The sequence below is a fragment of the Pseudorasbora parva genome, chromosome 15 (genome assembly GCF_024679245.1).
Source record: "Pseudorasbora parva isolate DD20220531a chromosome 15, ASM2467924v1, whole genome shotgun sequence".
In the NCBI taxonomy this organism is placed as follows: Eukaryota; Metazoa; Chordata; class Actinopteri; order Cypriniformes; family Gobionidae; genus Pseudorasbora; species Pseudorasbora parva.
In genome coordinates, this window is record NC_090186.1 from 1,388,848 (window position 1) to 1,403,381 (window position 14,534).

Below are 14,534 nucleotides of genomic sequence, written 5' to 3' on the forward strand. Positions count from 1 at the left end.
TTAATTTGACCTTCCGTAATTTAAGGCTTTAATGAGTTTTAGGCCCCGCCCACACATCCATTTTAGGAGCCCGATCTTTTAGTCCGCGTCCCAGAGTTGATAAATCTGAAACGATACCCTTACGCTTTCACCTGTACAGCCCATCCGTATATTTTGTAAAATGTCATCTCGTCCCGCACGGTAAAGGCTAGAAGGGATACAGCCGCTGGGCATGTGCTCATCAATACTGCGTAATTTACTGTAATTTGCATTATTTTTAGGGTAAGTGTAGGCATTAGTGTAACACATCAGGTAAGTTGCAAATTTATGTGAGATTTTTACCTCACTTTAACCGTTGCTGTACCCCTTCTAGCCACACTCTTCTGTTATTAATGGCAGGATTACAGCGCCACACACTGGCCTGGTATGTGTATTACATCACTCGGTTCCAGTGTATACGCAGGAGAATAACGCTCGGATAGGGAAAGATTTGTGTGGATGTGGCCTAAGAAGAGCTTTCTGGCTTTCCTTGGGTCTTAATTTGACCTTCCACAATTTTAAGGCTTTAATGGCTTAATTTGGAGAGTTCAATATGGTGTCGATAAATCAGGCGCCTGTGATTTCTGTGGTGGACTGAATTGGAGAATCCAATAACGTAATTAACTGTATAATGCAGAATATCTCTCAAATCAACAGTAACTCTTAAAGGGCCAGTGCCCCATTAAAAGTGCACTTTGCAACTTTCCGTCCACTGGAGGGCGCCTATTCAAAACAAAGGCGTAGTTTGATGATGCACAGTGTGAGCGCAGCATCTTGGGGCATGTGGTCTTCACATCACAGCCGGTGGAAAATAGGACTCGGGCAGAAATCACGTTCATGCATGCGGTTATTAACGTTACTGTAGTCTAAAGCAGAGCAGGACCGAGTGTTGAGGAGCTGGGGTGATTGTTAAACAAATACCCGCCTCGCGAATACCGGGACTTTTATTATGACGAACAGGACACATTTGCCCGGCAACCGCACTGATCCGCTCTGCCGGTTATGATCATGAGGTAAAGCAGCTCTGTTTATCATATTAGATACATTTAAGTGTGTTTAAAATATGACGTTACTCCGTGCGTTCAGTAGTTCACACTGCTAAGAGTAAAGCGCTCCTGCCAAATAAAAGCCGAAACCGAGGGTAGCGCAGATATGACGCGATTGACAGGCGACTCCCTCAAACGCTAAGCTGACACATCCCGGTCCTCAGTTAAAATAGCAATTTTCTCACAATTTACTAATAGTTGGAAACATCTGGGATATTGTAGATACTCAACTGAACAAAATATATAACACCGGCCTAGTGGTTTTTGGATATTTTACTGCAAAAATACTACATAGTGCACCTTTAATGAGAATCTTGGTCTAATTTTCTCTCCCTAAACCCGTCAGACTTTCCTTCCTCATATAAAGCAATGGCGTCTCTCCAGAACATCTGGAATAACCCGCTCGATCATTTTCTCTTTATGAACTTTCTGAAGCGTTTAATAACCTGCGAAATGAAAAGTGAGTTTGTTTTTCTCACCATTTGAGTTCATGCATTTGACTCCTTAGACCTTCCTAACACAACCAACATAAGGCATGATGATTAAGTTAGTGAAATATTAGGTTTTGTATTCGGTAGTGGGACACGGCAGTCCTTATTCATACAAATTCATCAGTTAGGCCTATTCAAATAAAACTTTGAAAAGGGTTCTTGAACTGGCTTTTATTATTATATTTTATTTATTATACTGCACTGTAAAAAAATGTTGGTTTAACTTAAAGTAACCTGATTGCCTTAAAATTGAGTTTATTGAAATTAATAATTTGAGTTGACACAATGAAGGAAATTGGTTTAATAAATAGAAACTCAAAATAGTTTTAAAAAAAACTATATTAAAATATTATTTTCGTGAGGGGTGAAAACAGTCAGACACTGATCAATAACACAGCAACTCATTTAATATAACAGACAATATCCGGCCAAATTAATAATATCTTATTAACTAACCATAAAATCCTGTTAGCTGAAAAAAATAAATCAGATGGGTCAAATCAATCCAAGCAGTTCATCAAGAGTTTATTATTACAGGGGTTGTTTTTAACGAATGAATAATGAGAATAAAGGCTTGAGTTCAGTGTTTGTTCATATGAAGCGATCGGTGGATTATCTGAACTTTCTGACAAAACTAGGATAGTTCCATTGACTGTCAAAGGAAGATTTCATTCATAATATCTCAATGTGTATGATTAAATGACTCTTTAATGTGTTTCTGTTCGCTACTGTTGGTTTATAGCATAGACCGTAAAAAAATATAATATAGCCACATCTGTAAAACAGTGAGGGGGGGGGAGGGATTGCTAATTTGACATCCTCCTTAATGAAACTATTAATAACTAAACGCTTAATAACATCAAATATTGGCACGAAGATAAAGAGAGAAACAAATATTTAAGAAAGAAATCAAATAAACAAAAGATTTGATCGCTCGACTGGTGACGTGACGCCCCAGGCGCGTGTTCTGATCGTGACGTCACCGACAGGGCTTATTGAGTCCGGCGATTATCAGCTGCAGTTCGCGATAGATCGGAGCAGAAAGTGATCAATTTAGACAAAATTACCACAAAAAACTACAACAGAGCATCCTGTGGAGATGGAGAACAGCAGTGTAGAAGTGTTGGTGGATTTGCCCGAGGAGAGCAGCGCCAGTAAGGGTATCAATCTCCGTTTAATTCATCCTTAAAGGCTGCAATACATACACGATTGTTTTAATCTGAACAGATTTCAAAAACACTAGGCATCATACACTCGCCGACTTTGTAAATGGTTGAAGAGAAAAGCTGGGCATCATACACTGCCAGACTTTAGAAACGCTCGGAGCACAAACTGAAACAAGCGCCTGGTTGCTAGGAGACGCCTGACAGACATAACAACAAGCAGGAGATGAGCGCGGTAGATTTTGAAGCGGCTATCTGCGCTGAGCAAAAAGTCACAGAAAGAGCCCAAACGCACTAGATGTGGCCAGTAATGGTCAGATTACAGCGGGAGTTACAGGAAGGGTTTTTCTGTGATGATGAGTCAAAGTATTGAGTCTAATCTGTAAGTGTGTTCTGTTCGTTTATTGTTATTTTATTGCAACACATGTAGATAGAGGACAGCTTCGGATTCATATGAATAAATAGATAATTAAACCAATAATGTATTTACAACATTGAGTTTTTCATTAAAGAAACACTGCAGACTGGCTCTGAGTTTTGTCAACTAGCGTCAACTTGTTCAGACTCTAAATCGGGGCAGAAATCTTTAAGGCTGGAATACACTACCTGATTTTTGCCCCGATTTTCCCCCGATTTAGAATCTGAACAAGTTGACGCAATAGTTGACAAAAGTCAGAGCCAGTCTGCAGATTAGAGCCGACAGATTCCATGAAAAATCGCGGAGTATATCATGGCCACAGACTCCGATTTTTTAGCTTCAGATTTTGATTCCCTAGTTCACCAAAGTACCGGTACTTGTGACGTCCCTACATAAAACCATGGTTAATTTTCGTAAGGAGATCATGGTTCTGTGTAATCACAAACTGTATTAATCTATCGTCTCACATGCCGACCTGAACTAACACGAGTCAGTACATTGCATCGGATTCTGAGGTAAAACGTATGTGTTTCCGCGAAGAAAAAAAAAAACTATAATTATGCTAATTAAAATGATTATTAATGAAAACATATGAACTTATCTTAAAACATCTGCAACCAGTGGCTTTGTCTTTTGCATTGTCCTCAAAATGACAGTTTGGGAGCGAATTTAAACGAATCAAGGCGGGAAGCTCGTGAAACAACCCAGCGCTGGGTAGAATCAGCCAAGCATTGCGACCCAGCAGGTTTAACCCAACGACTGGAAATTTGAAACTACCCAATGGTGTTTAAAATGTGATCAAATAAACCAACAAAATTACCCAACAGTCTTAACCCAGCATTATTTAGAGTGCACCCTTCTGATGGGATCAGTTTAATCCAGATTAAAGAGATTCAAATCCTACAAAAAACTTCTGAAAAACCCCAACTAAAGGTTTGATCCGGGATTGGATTACGTGATCTAATCTGATTTTGTAATCCGTTTTTTCTTTTGAAAAACACATTTTCCAGATTTGATCCAATCCGTTATCCTCCAAAACCCTAGTGGATTACTTTTGAAAAACTGGGCCCTGATGACTGATATCAGATGCATATCATTAAGAAGAGACGCAGAGAGAGGTCTGCGCATGTTTTAACTCTTTTATATCTAATAATTCGGTGAGAAATGAATAGAAAAGGTATTCTGTATGACGAAATATTTAGCAAACGTGATAATATGTCAATATTTCTCCAAATATGAGCACTTTTGAACTAACTGTGCGTTCACACCGCCGGCGGCGAGAGCGGCAAGCTGGCCGGAAGTCATTCATTTTCAATGGGAGCTCCGGCGAGAGCGGCGCGGCACGTCTTGGACGATTTGGGCGTCGAGGAGAGTTGAAATCAGCTCAACTTTATGGTAATGAGCTATGACGCGGTTCAGCGGCAACAGGCCGCAACCAGTCAGAATGTAGAAGTGCTCCGCTTGAGAGAAATCCAGATAACGCAGGCCTGTAAACTTTGGTTCCGACCACATTAGTTCCCAAGCAAAATATAAGAGAGGTTGATCATTGCTGTGCGGGTTTCCCTGTCATTTATGACGAGATCATTCATAGTGATGTGTAATTTGTTAAGAAGTCGCACAACACTATTTTATAGACGCTAAAACGCTCGTTGTTCAGCGGGTGTGCAATTCATTCTTTCTTTCACATTTAAACGATTTCTTGAGGTTAATTTATACCCTACTTGTGGTCAGTATATCCATCAACATGCTTGTTTGATTTGCGGCCTCTTTAAATACAGTTTAAAAAAAGAAAAATCATTTGATCTGCGGCAGTGCGTCCACGATGCTTTCTACAGCGTCGTTGGCAGGGCGGCAAGAGCGAATTTTGACGCTCTCGCCGGCGGCGGTGTGAACGCACGGTAAGAGCTAAACTGAAAGCTGTTCTTTGCGATCTCTGTGAACACAAATGAGCCAGTGCAGACGAGAGAGAATCAACGTTAGTCTGATAATCTGTTCATAACGGACCAATAATAATGCACTCCTGACGTAAATTAAGAAATTAATGTCACTGCAACCCAGTTTTATCATAAACAGTGTTCAAATATCGAAGCTGGAGTGTTTAATCTTTCTGATGATACTGAGTTTGTCCAGATAAAGTAATATAGTGTGATGGAAGGCAAAAAGTGTCCTGGGTGCTCAAGGAGTTAGAAAAGGATTATTTGAAGGTGCTCTAGGGTCGGGAATTCAGTAGAATATAGAAGAAGGAAATCCAAGGCACTCTTCTTTAGAAAATTATAAAAAGCCTTTATTAAACTGGCTAATTCATGATAGAAAGTAGAAAAGACATGGGAGAAAAAAACAACCGGACCCACTTTATATCAGGTGTCCTTAACTACTATGTAATAACATTTTAATTAATCATTTGATACAATGCACATGTACTTACATGTTTTTACATTTTACTTACATTTTAAAAATACCTGCATGTAATTACGTCTGTAATTAACTTCTGTAGTTACATTTATAATTACACAGATGGCACTTCCCTTACACCTAAACCTGCCCTTTAACTCACACACACACACACACACACACACACACACACACACACACACACCTGTCCCTAACTCTACCCGTATCCACCTCAATTTCAGCAGAAGTGTTTTGCAGTACAATTTGAACACAGTAAGTACATTGTACCTATTTTTTAATGTAAGTATATAGTACTTAGGGCCACCTAATATAAAGTGGGGCCAAACAACCCACGCGTAGCGGCCCAACAGCCTTCTTCAGGGGATGTATTACAATCAAACAATTTACTCTTTTACAGATGCTGATCAGAAACACCTGAATGACAAATCACATGCACATACAGAGAAGGTCCACTAGGAGGTCACATAGCAACAAAAGGCATATCATAAAAAGGGGCTGAAATGGATGGTGAACCATTACTTTATTATAGGCTTTGCATTTCACTCGCAGCCCAATATTGCTGGAAAAAAATCATCCTCTGCTCAGGCGCAAAAATGAGCTTTCACACACCACAGCGGAGAGGCGGCGCTCACACTGAATGGCACAAATTACTACTGACTATTTAAACTGAGCTGTGCACATTTTTACATGTTAGGTTGCTTATTTTATGTTGATAATGAACAGGCTGCGATGCAAGTTTGCAGTGCTGGAATATGTGTGTGTGTGCGTGATGCGCCCGGGCAAATGAGCAGAGGGAACATAAAATACTCATTTTGCCATTTTGGTACTCGTCCTTTTGGTCCTACAGATAACAAGAGTAGAACATTGTTTAAAATTGCAGTGTTTACTTACATTGTGCTATTGTAAAGTAAAGAAGACAAGATGTGCTTTCTGTCATCTGGTTTCCTTTCCGTGAACTTGTTTGAGGAGCGCCGGCTCACGATAATGGGCCAAACTCAGCAGCACAGTCTTTTTTTTTGTTAATCTGCAACTTAAGTCAAATAGCCTATATTTACGGTATTTATTCCTTTTATATAGGCCTATAGACGGATTTTATGTAACTGAGTTTTCCTTAAATCATGGCGACCCATTTTTTAAGTCTCACGAACCACCCGAGATAAAAAACAAACATTGATTCAAGTTAAGATACAATTTCTACAAAACAAACTTCACTTTAAAGAAAGACTTTCTGCAAAACAAAACTTAATGAAGTGGTCATAATCATTTCTGACCCACTCAATGTCTTTGACATGCTGCACATCTTTGCACTTTTCATAATCAGTATAGCCTAGATTCAATTTTAAAATAACAGTATTAAAAAATATAAATATATTTTTAAAAAAATAATACACTTTTTAATGACTACAACAAGTATAGTCAGCTACAGAACAGAAATGCCATGTCTGAGGGGGATTAAAGCGAACGTTGTTTTACCGGTGAGCGGATCATGAGTGAAGCGTAACTGCATAAAGCGTATTATTGAGCTGAGCGTTCGACAAAAGTGTATTATTCTTACTGAGCAACAACACTGTGTTCACTCCTCACCTGATCTGCACAGGTGTGTGTAGTTCAGGCTCATGCTGTGTTGACATGTTGTTGTGTTTTTCAGAGAGCTTCACCTTACATAATGACATGACGCTTAGAGACTTTTTCTCTCGCTATAAAATGGCGAAGGATAAAGAACGCAGTGAAGAATGGAAATATCCCTTCGGTACTTTGGAAGCCATCAGGAGATCGGACGGCCAAAGAGTACGTGTCTCTTTCTCCATAAGCAAACCTTTGAGTCCTGCCATAAACATCAGTGTGTTATCAGCCTGTAGATCATCACACATCAGGGATCCGTTTACTGACGCTCGCAAACCTTTCCTTTGTTTTTTAGGTAGTGGTAAGATTTGTTCAGAGGCACCGGTGCGGCGACGCAAGCATACTGGTAAGATGACAAGACTTTATTCTTTATGAAATTGGTTTATTAAAGGGTTACTTCAGTGATTTAGGATATGGCTTTGTATAAGTAGAAACCTGGGAGTATATTCGAATGATGCATCATCTGAGGATTTTTTGGCCTCCTTTGTTGTAAAGACTAAAGTGAGTACAGTCAGTAGAGGAGCTATTTAGACTAAAGACTACAGTCAGTAGAGGAGCTATTTAGACTAAAGACTACAGTCAATAGAGGAGCTATTTAGACTAAAGACTACAGCCAGTAGAGGAGCTATTTAGACTAAAGACTACAGCCAGTAGAGGAGCTATTTAGACTAAAGACTACAGTCAGTAGAGGAGCTATTTAGACTAAAGACTACAGCCAGTAGAGGAGCTATTTAGACTAAAGACTACAGTCAATAGAGGAGCTATTTAGACTAAAGACTACAGTCAGTAGAGGAGCTATTTAGACTAAAGACTACAGTCAATAGAGGAGCTATTTAGACTAAAGACTACAGCCAGTAGAGGAGCTATTTAGACTAAAGACTACAGCCAGTAGAGGAGCTATTTAGACTAAAGACTACAGTCAGTAGAGGAGCTATTTAGACTAAAGACTACAGTCAGTAGAGGAGCTATTTAGACTAAAGACTACAGTCAGTAGAGGAGCTATTTAGACTAAAGACTACAGTCAGTAGAGGAGCTATTTAGACTAAAGACTACAGTCAGTAGAGGAGCTATTTAGACTAAAGACTACAGTCAATAGAGGAGCTATTTAGACTAAAGACTACAGCCAGTAGAGGAGCTATTTAGACTAAAGACTACAGCCAGTAGAGGAGCTATTTAGACTAAAGACTACAGCCAGTAGAGGAGCTATTTAGACTAAAGACTACAGTCAGTAGAGGAGCTATTTAGACTAAAGACTACAGCCAGTAGAGGAGCTATTTAGACTAAAGACTACAGTCAGTAGAGGAGCTATTTAGACTAAAGACTACAGCCAGTAGAGGAGCTATTTAGACTAAAGACTACAGCCAGTAGAGGAGCTATTTAGACTAAAGACTACAGCCAGTAGAGGAGCTATTTAGACTAAAGACTACAGTCAGTAGAGGAGCTATTTAGACTAAAGACTACAGTCAGTAGAGGAGCTATTTAGACTAAAGACTACAGTCAGTAGAGGAGCTATTTAGACTAAAGACTACAGTCAGTAGAGGAGCTATTTAGACTAAAGACTACAGTCAGTAGAGGAGCTATTTAGACTAAAGACTACAGTCAATAGAGGAGCTATTTAGACTAAAGACTACAGTCAGTAGAGGAGCTATTTAGGCTAAAGACTACAGTCAGTAGAGGAGCTATTTAGACTAAAGACTACAGTCAGTAGAGGAGCTATTTAGACTAAAGACTACAGTCAGTAGAGGAGCTATTTAGACTAAAGACTACAGCCAGTAGAGGAGCTATTTAGACTAAAGACTACAGTCAGTAGAGGAGCTATTTAGACTAAAGACTACAGTCAATAGAGGAGCTATTTAGACTAAAGACTACAGCCGGTAGAGGAGCTATTTAGACTAAAGACTACAGCCAGTAGAGGAGCTATTTAGACTAAAGACTACAGTCAGTAGAGGAGCTATTTAGACTAAAGACTACAGTCAATAGAGGAGCTATTTAGACTAAAGACTACAGCCAGTAGAGGAGCTATTTAGACTAAAGACTACAGTCAGTAGAGGAGCTATTTAGACTAAAGACTACAGCCAGTAGAGGAGCTATTTAGACTAAAGACTACAGCCAGTAGAGGAGCTATTTAGACTAAAGACTACAGTCAGTAGAGGAGCTATTTAGACTAAAGACTACAGTCAGTAGAGGAGCTATTTAGACTAAAGACTACAGCCAGTAGAGGAGCTATTTAGACTAAAGACTACAGTCAGTAGAGGAGCTATTTAGACTAAAGACTACAGCCAGTAGAGGAGCTATTTAGACTAAAGACTACAGTCAGTAGAGGAGCTATTTAGACTAAAGACAACAGCCAGTAGAGGAGCTATTTAGACTAAAGACTACAGTCAGTAGAGGAGCTATTTAGACTAAAGACTACAGTCAGTAGAGGAACTATTTAGACTAAAGACTACAGTCAGTAGAGGAGCTATTTAGACTAAAGACTACAGCCAGTAGAGGAGCTATTTAGACTAAGACTACAGCCAGTAGAGGAGCTATTTAGACTAAAGACTACAGTCAGTAGAGGAGCTATTTAGACTAAAGACTACAGTCAGTAGAGGAACTATTTAGACTAAAGACTACAGTCAGTAGAGGAGCTATTTAGACTAAAGACTACAGCCAGTAGAGGAGCTATTTAGACTAAGACTACAGTCAGTAGAGGAGCTATTTAGACTAAAGACTACAGCCAGTAGAGGAGCTATTTAGACTAAGACTACAGCCAGTAGAGGAGCTATTTAGACTAAAGACTACAGTCAGTAGAGGAGCTATTTAGACTAAAGACTACAGTCAATAGAGGAGCTATTTAGACTAAAGACTACAGCCAGTAGAGGAGCTATTTAGACTAAAGACTACAGTCAATAGAGGAGCTATTTAGACTAAAGACTACAGTCAGTAGAGGAGCTATTTAGACTAAAGACTACAGCCAGTAGAGGAGCTATTTAGACTAAAGACTACAGTCAGTAGAGGAGCTATTTAGACTAAAGACTACAGTCAGTAGAGGAGCTATTTAGACTAAAGACTACAGCCAGTAGAGGAGCTATTTAGACTAAAGACTACAGTCAGTAGAGGAGCTATTTAGACTAAAGACTACAGTCAGTAGAGGAACTATTTAGACTAAAGACTACAGTCAGTAGAGGAGCTATTTAGACTAAAGACTACAGCCAGTAGAGGAGCTATTTAGACTAAGACTACAGTCAGTAGAGGAGCTATTTAGACTAAAGACTACAGCCAGTAGAGGAGCTATTTAGACTAAGACTACAGCCAGTAGAGGAGCTATTTAGACTAAAGACTACAGTCAGTAGAGGAGCTATTTAGACTAAAGACTACAGTCAATAGAGGAGCTATTTAGACTAAAGACTACAGCCAGTAGAGGAGCTATTTAGACTAAAGACTACAGTCAATAGAGGAGCTATTTAGACTAAAGACTACAGTCAGTAGAGGAGCTATTTAGACTAAAGACTACAGCCAGTAGAGGAGCTATTTAGACTAAAGACTACAGTCAGTAGAGGAGCTATTTAGACTAAAGACTACAGTCAGTAGAGGAGCTATTTAGACTAAAGACTACAGCCAGTAGAGGAGCTATTTAGACTAAAGACTACAGCCAGTAGAGGAGCTATTAAGACTAAAGACTACAGTCAGTAGAGGAGCTATTTAGACTAAAGACTACAGTCAGTAGAGGAGCTATTTAGACTAAAGACTACAGCCAGTAGAGGAGCTATTTAGACTAAAGACTACAGTCATTAGAGGAGCTATTTAGACTAAAGACTACAGCCAGTAGAGGAGATATTTAGACTAAAGACTACAGCCAGTAGAGGAGCTATTTAAACTAAAGACTACAGTCAGTAGAGGAGCTATTTAGACTAAAGACTACAGCCAGTAGAGGAGCTATTTAGACTAAAGACTACAGTCAGTAGAGGAGCTATTTAGACTAAAGACTACAGTCAGTAGAGGAGCTATTTAGACTAAAGACTACAGCCAGTAGAGGAGCTATTTAGACTAAAGACTACAGTCAATAGAGGAGCTATTTAGACTAAAGACTACAGCCGGTAGAGGAGCTATTTAGACTAAAGACTACAGTCAGTAGAGGAGCTATTTAGACTAAAGACTACAGTCAATAGAGGAGCTATTTAGACTAAAGACTACAGCCAGTAGAGGAGCTATTTAGACTAAAGACTACAGTCAATAGAGGAGCTATTTAGACTAAAGACTACAGTCAATAGAGGAGCTATTTAGACTAAAGACTACAGCCGGTAGAGGAGCTATTTAGACTAAAGACTACAGCCAGTAGAGGAGCTATTTAGACTAAAGACTACAGTCAATAGAGGAGCTATTTAGACTAAGACTACAGTCAATAGAGGAGCTATTTAGACTAAAGACTACAGCCGGTAGAGGAGCTATTTAGACTAAAGACTACAGTCAGTAGAGGAGCTATTTAGACTAAAGACTACAGTCAGTAGAGGAGCTATTTAGACTAAAGACTACAGTCAATAGAGGAGCTATTTAGACTAAAGACTACAGCCAGTAGAGGAGCTATTTAGACTAAAGACTACAGTCAATAGAGGAGCTATTTAGACTAAAGACTACAGTCAATAGAGGAGCTATTTAGACTAAAGACTACAGCCGGTAGAGGAGCTATTTAGACTAAAGACTACAGCCAGTAGAGGAGCTATTTAGACTAAAGACTACAGTCAATAGAGGAGCTATTTAGACTAAGACTACAGTCAATAGAGGAGCTATTTAGACTAAAGACTACAGTCAGTAGAGGAGCTATTTAGACTAAGACTACAGTCAGTAGAGGAGCTATTTAGACTAAAGACTACAGCCAGTAGAGGAGCTATTTAGACTAAGACTACAGCCAGTAGAGGAGCTATTTAGACTAAAGACTACAGTCAGTAGAGGAGCTATTTAGACTAAAGACTACAGTCAATAGAGGAGCTATTTAGACTAAAGACTACACCCAGTAGAGGAGCTATTTAGACTAAAGACTACAGTCAATAGAGGAGCTATTTAGACTAAAGACTACAGTCAGTAGAGGAGCTATTTAGACTAAAGACTACAGTCAATAGAGGAGCTATTTAGACTAAAGACTACAGTCAGTAGAGGAGCTATTTAGACTAAAGACTACAGTCAATAGAGGAGCTATTTAGACTAAAGACTACAGTCAGTAGAGGAGCTATTTAGACTAAAGACTACAGTCAGTAGAGGAGCTATTTAGACTAAAGACTACAGTCAATAGAGGAGCTATTTAGACTAAAGACTACAGCCAGTAGAGGAGCTATTTAGACTAAAGACTACAGTCAATAGAGGAGCTATTTAGACTAAAGACTACAGTCAGTAGAGGAGCTATTTAGACTAAAGACTACAGTCAATAGAGGAGCTATTTAGACTAAAGACTACAGCCGGTAGAGGAGCTATTTAGACTAAAGACTACAGTCAGTAGAGGAGCTATTTAGACTAAAGACTACAGTCAATAGAGGAGCTATTTAGACTAAAGACTACAGCCAGTAGAGGAGCTATTTAGACTAAAGACTACAGTCAGTAGAGGAGCTATTTAGATTAAAGACTACAGTCAGTAGAGGAGCTATTTAGACTAAAGACTACAGTCAGTAGAGGAGCTATTTAGACTAAGACTACAGTCAGTAGAGGAGCTATTTAGACTAAAGACTACAGTCAGTAGAGGAGCTATTTAGACAAAAGACTACAGTCAGTAGAGGAGCTATTTAGACAAAAGACTACAGTCAGTAGAGGAGCTATTTAGACTAAAGACTACAGCCAGTAGAGGAGCTATTAAGACTAAAGACTACAGTCAGTAGAGGAGCTATTTAGACAAAAGACTACAGTCAGTAGAGGAGCTATTTAGACTAAAGACTACAGTCAGTAGAGGAGCTATTTAGACTAAAGACTACAGTCAGTAGAGGAGCTATTTAGACTAAAGACTACAGCCAGTAGAGGAGCTATTTAGACTAAAGACTACAGTCAGTAGAGGAGCTATTTAGACTAAAGACTACAGTCAGTAGAGGAGCTATTTAGATTAAAGACTACAGTCAGTAGAGGAGCTATTTAGACTAAAGACTACAGCCGGTAGAGGAGCTATTTAGGCTAAAGACTACAGTCAGTAGAGGAGCTATTTAGACTAAAGACTACAGTCAGTAGAGGAGCTATTTAGACTAAAGACTACAGTCAGTAGAGGAGCTATTTAGACTAAGACTACAGTCAGTAGAGGAGCTATTTAGACTAAAGACTACAGTCAGTAGAGGAGCTATTTAGACTAAAGACTACAGCCAGTAGAGGAGCTATTTAGACTAAAGACTACAGTCAGTAGAGGAGCTATTTAGACAAAAGACTACAGTCAGTAGAGGAGCTATTTAGACTAAAGACTACAGTCAGTAGAGGAGCTATTTAGACAAAAGACTACAGTCAGTAGAGGAGCTATTTAGACAAAAGACTACAGTCAGTAGAGGAGCTATTTAGACAAAAGACTACAGTCAGTAGAGGAGCTATTTAGACAAAAGACTACAGTCAGTAGAGGAGCTATTTAGACAAAAGACTACAGTCAGTAGAGGAGCTATTTAGACTAAAGACTACAGCCAGTAGAGGAGCTATTTAGACTAAAGACTACAGTCAGTAGAGGAGCTATTTAGACTAAAGACTACAGTCAGTAGAGGAGCTATTTAGACTAAAGACTACAGTCAGTAGAGGAGCTATTTAGACAAAAGACTACAGTCAGTAGAGGAGCTATTTAGACAAAAGACTACAGTCAGTAGAGGAGCTATTTAGACTAAAGACTACAGCCAGTAGAGGAGCTATTTAGACTAAAGACTACAGCCAGTAGAGGAGCTATTTAGACTAAAGACTACAGTCAGTAGAGGAGCTATTTAGACTAAAGACTACAGTCAGTAGAGGAGCTATTTAGACTAAAGACTACAGTCAGTAGAGGAGCTATTTAGGCTAAAGACTACAGTCAATAGAGGAGCTATTTAGACTAAAGACTACAGCCAGTAGAGGAGCTATTTAGACTAAAGACTACAGTCAGTAGAGGAGCTATTTAGACTAAAGACTACAGCCAGTAGAGGAGCTATTTAGACTAAAGACTACAGCCAGTAGAGGAGCTATTTAGACTAAAGACTACAGTCAGTAGAGGAGCTATTTAGACTAAAGACTACAGTCAGTAGAGGAGCTATTTAGACTAAAGACTACAGCCAGTAGAGGAGCTATTTAGACTAAAGACTACAGTCAGTAGAGGAGCTATTTAGACTAAAGACTACAGCCAGTAGAGGAGCTATTTAGACTAAAGACTACAGTCAGTAGAGGAGCTATTTAGACTAAAGAC

General features: G+C 39.2%; 1 protein-coding gene across 2 annotated transcripts in view; it reads left to right on the top strand.

Annotated features, from left to right (window-relative positions):
* Window positions 1-7,061: 7,061 nt before the first annotated feature.
* The window catches only part of LOC137040884 (polymeric immunoglobulin receptor-like), a 40,492-nt gene continuing 33,019 nt past the window's right edge, over window positions 7,062-14,534 (top strand). Inside the window, exons 1-2 of one of the 2 annotated variants that reach the window (XM_067416645.1) lie at window positions 7,062-7,336; window positions 7,467-7,517. The gene's annotated coding sequence lies outside the window, so the exon portion shown is untranslated. The remainder of the gene's footprint in view (window positions 7,337-7,466; window positions 7,518-14,534) is intronic. The other variant, XM_067416646.1, reaches the window with a different exon arrangement.